Below are 4580 nucleotides of genomic sequence, written 5' to 3' on the forward strand. Positions count from 1 at the left end.
GGAGTCCAATGGAGAAGGCATAACTTGACAGCCCCCAGTACTTGAAACCCGATGGCCCGTTGCCAATCTGGTTTCATGTTTGTTTAAGGACGGGGAGTGAGCTTAACAAAAGCACAATCCGAAGAAGCATGTTGAAACACGCACCACATCTAGTGCTTCCTCTATAAGCTAAGCTCAGGGACGAAGTGCTTAGTTGAACATAGTGAGACTAAGGGACGGAAGGACACTTGTTTGCTTTCAAAGGTCAGGGGTGGAAGTGCTTGAAGCAGGGATTGAACACAGGGGGACAGAAGTCTACTCGACCATAGGGAGAGTTGCAGATTGGAAAAAGGCTAAATCATTCATTCATTCATTCAAATACAATCATTCATTTTAATCCATTCATAAAAGCACAATACCAATAAAAAAGTTATCTATCTAATCAGCTGCACGGAACTCCTCGCGGAATGTGTTCAGACAAGCTTTTAGATTAGGTGTTCTAAAACTTGAATGAAGGATGATTGCTACATATACAAAATATTAAAGTTATCTGTCCCATTGGTTAAAACGATAAACATCATAAGACAAGCAGGAAGTTAAATTTACCAAGAAGGCCAATGACAAACGCCCATAGGACAGTAAAAAGCCCACATGAGCTGAATCGCAAGATACGGCTAGCTGCAGAAAGGAAAAAAAAATAAAAATAAAAATAAATCATCAACAGCCACTTAGGAAGGTTCCAACAGTGGGCGTCACGGACCCCACAGATTTCTTTTGTGTGGTCCAATTGAGATTTGGATCTGCCTCACTTTTGGGCTCATGCCCTAAAGTGATCTCTTAGAATGGATGGATAGCGTGGATATAATACATACGTCATGGTGGAGCCCACAAAACTTTGTCACATCAACACCCCATTGAGGTCGGTGATATGTGGCCCACCATGCAATCTGCTTCCTTCAAATAGATGGCTAAAAACAAAAATGGCCAACAGGGGAAAATTCCATGAATCATTGTGAATTTATACTATGGTTCACCAAAGAAGGGTCAATTAAGTGGATGATGCAATGGGTTCATCCAACCATACACTGAATTACACCCCATTTATGAAGCATCAAAATGCAAGACCTCTAGCAAGATTAAAATAAAAAGGTTCTTGGTTGAGGCATTTCCATTTTCCTAGAACAATTAGCATGCAGATTTCCATATAAAAAATTAATAATAAAATGTGTCAATAAAATAATAATAGAAATTCATATGATTATATTAACTTCATGTAACTATTAACCAATGTTTCAAATCGCGCCTGTAGCGTACGCTACGTAGCATAGCGTGGCTGTAGCGCTACGTAGCGTCCTAAATAGCGTAAATCCCCTATAGCGTCATAGCATACGCTACAGCTACGTAGCGCGTAGCGTAAGCTACAATGTATTTTTTTACTATTTTATTTTATTTTTTACTTTTTTCATATTTTCTTTGTATCTAATGTTGAGGAATGTGACACTTGTATTGTACTGATACTTTTAACCTATATGATTTTTATTTCTTTTCATAATTGTGACTTATGATTTCAATTAGACATTATTAATTAAAGGGGTTTGCTTAGAAAATTGTTGATGTGATAATTATTTGATTTGGCTTATATATGCGGATCGGCTTTTGATAAATGATTACTAATAAATCATTTGAACATTCTTATAATTGATAAAATGAATAACTTTGAGGCATTTTTATATTTTCTTTTCCTTTTTTCCAATATTTATTGTATTTGTCCTATTTTTAAATTATTAAAATAGAAGTATCGTGTAGCTTACGTTACACGCTACGTATTTATGCTACATGCTATAGAGGGTTGAGCACTACGCATCACACTACCGCTATTTAAAACACTGCTATTAATAGTGAAATGAAAATGATTTAAGGGAAAAGAAGTCTCACCAATTTACCTCACAAGTAGAGGAAATGAAAGTGATTAATTCAACGCTAGTGCATCTTAATAATCGCCTACCTCACTGGCGAATATATGTTGAATCTTATGCCAATATTTCCTTCATCTTCTCAAAACATGGCTTTGAATTATGAATGCATGATCCACAACTCCAATTTCTTGTCGTCCTTTTAGAAGCATCTTCAAATCAGAGCATCCATCAATCCACAAATGTAAAGGGCTTGGCATCGATACTTCATCTACTCTCCACTCTTTTAGAATGCAAGTATTCCAGCAAAGGAAACCCTTGTGCAGAGCAAGTCATTTCCTTTCCCTTGTGCGCTTTTCAATGCAATCTGAGAATGCGGAGGTTTATTAGTTTCTCCAACAATGTATGGGTACATGATGCAGGACAATTAACCACTTGCTCTAAAAGCTCGAACTGTTAGATTATGGCGAATTAATCCCTTTATCTCATAGCTCAGGCCCCACATCTCATGGGTTAGGACCTCGGCCGAACCCCCTTCGTGGGCCCCAAATCGCATGGGTCTCCCACCCCGAGTGTGTCCCCGCATCCCACGGGCTACCCCACTCAAGCCCGGTGTGAAATGCGCATTAATCACCCCTGGTAAGGAGTCTCGAACACGAGACCTACCCTGTGGGCCCCAAATCGCATGGGTCACTCACCCCAAGTGTGCCCCTGCATCCCACAGGCGACCCCACTCGAGCCCAGTGTGAAAATGCCCCTGCATTAATCACCCCCGGTGAGGAGTCTCGAACACGAGACCTCCCGCTCTGATACCAATTTGATGCAGGACAATTAACCACTTGCTCTAAAAGCTCGAACTATTAGAGTATGACGAATTAATCCCTTTATTTCATAGCCCAGGCCCCACATCTCATGGATTAGGACCTCGGTCGAACCCCCTTCGTGGGCCCCAAATCACATGGGCCTCCCAACCCGAGCGTGTCCCCGCATCCCACGGGCTACCCCACTCGAGCCCGGTGTGAAATGCGCATTAATCACCCTGGTAAGGAGTCTCGAACACGAGACCTCCCCCGTGGGCCCCAAATCGCATGGGTCACTCACCCCGAGTGTGCCCCTGCATCCCACAGGCGACCCCACTCGAGCCCAGTGTGAAAATGCCCCTGCATTAGTACAAATTTCCATAACAAGATTTTAAAGATTGTAAAACATAGCAAATTCATATATCTATAATTCAAAACTCATGTGATTATATTAACTTCAAGTATCGATTAACAGGGAATTGAAAATGACGCTGGAAAAGAAGTCTCACCAATTTAGGCCACCAAAGAGTGGAGATCCGAGTACCGAATTCGATGCATCTTAATCATTATGTATGTCAATGGAGTGTAACTCTGCATCTATAGTGAAAACACAGAGAAGGAATCACATGCTTCGAATTGGTGGGAGGATTATAGCAAGAAGCACAATGCTAGCCCAAGACAAAATGGCTCTTCAGTGTTAAAGATGATGTAAAGAACATGCCCATATTCTAATAATTTTTTTAATCAATGATGGCAGATGAGTGGCCTTAAACCATAATTACAAGAGTACAACAAAATGTTTTTCACAGGAGAACTTTACAGAAGTGAAACAACTATTTCCCAAAAATGGGTCTACTGACGACACCATTTTGTAAATTTGATGCATTCCCTAACATTTCAGAGGTTGTCTCAGATGCATTTCTGAGATTACCTTACCCAAAGTAATGAATGTTGGTCTACTCCTCAAAAAAGGAAAGAAAAAGAAAAGGAAAAGAAAAGAAAGGGATTGAACACATAAAAATATTTTAAGCTTCTACCAAAAAAACAGCACAAAAAAAAAAAAAAAAGAGCACCGCCAACGAAGTGGGAGTTAGAGACTCTAGTACTATCATTTGAAATACGCATCCCCAGAATCAGACCAATATCCAAGGTTTTCTTCAGCATGCTACTTAGACATTCAGCAACAATAGTGAACAGGAGGGGAGATAAGCAGGCCGCACTTCCATTGACTGAAAAGAAAGCCACACAGAAGAGAAGTACACCTTAATCCTTATCTCCATCTATCAACAAACCCCATATGCCCCGTAAGATAGTATTACACAGTCACATAAGCCTTTTCCATGTCAATTTTGAACCAGTGTAATCAAAGGCATTTTGGGCGTGCACCTGTGTGCGTGCCTAAGCGTACTGTGCCACCTGCACTGAGGCATAAGGACCCAAATCATACATAAGAATACTGGAAAAAAAAAAGGTGTATTTCATTAATGAGAGTCTCTGAAAATCTATGCTGGGTTTGAAAATTCACTACGGCCCGCACTGAGGCATGAGTAAGGACCCAAATCATACATAAAAATAGTGAAAAAAGAAGTGTATTTCATCAATGAGACTCTCTCTCTCTCTCTGTATACACACACACACACACACACACACACATGCAGAAAATTAATATGTAACAAATGGAGGACTCACCAGTCATCTATTCACTCGAAATTACTCAATATAAAGGTCAAAACAGTGATGATCACTGCCTTCTGAAACATACTCTCCATCTCCTCTTTTGGAATCATCTCTTCGTTTAGAATTTGGTAGATACATGTGTGACCCACCTGATTTTGAATCCAACTCTGCTCACACATGGCAATGCGGTGTGTCCAAGAGTTGGGTCATT

General features: G+C 40.3%; 1 long non-coding RNA gene across 1 annotated transcript; it reads right to left on the minus strand.

The window, feature by feature from the left end:
- Positions 1-295: 295 nt before the first annotated feature.
- LOC131239927 (uncharacterized) lies at positions 296-3376 on the minus strand. The gene is made up of 4 exons (XR_009168489.1): positions 3202-3376; positions 1915-2259; positions 586-657; positions 296-503 (listed from the first exon to the last, which is right to left on the minus strand). It is a non-coding gene; the product is annotated as an uncharacterized LOC131239927 (long non-coding RNA).
- Between the last annotated feature and the right edge of the window lie 1204 nt (positions 3377-4580).

The sequence above is a fragment of the Magnolia sinica genome, chromosome 3, assembly GCF_029962835.1.
Source record: "Magnolia sinica isolate HGM2019 chromosome 3, MsV1, whole genome shotgun sequence".
NCBI lineage: Eukaryota > Viridiplantae > Streptophyta > Magnoliopsida > Magnoliales > Magnoliaceae > Magnolia > Magnolia sinica.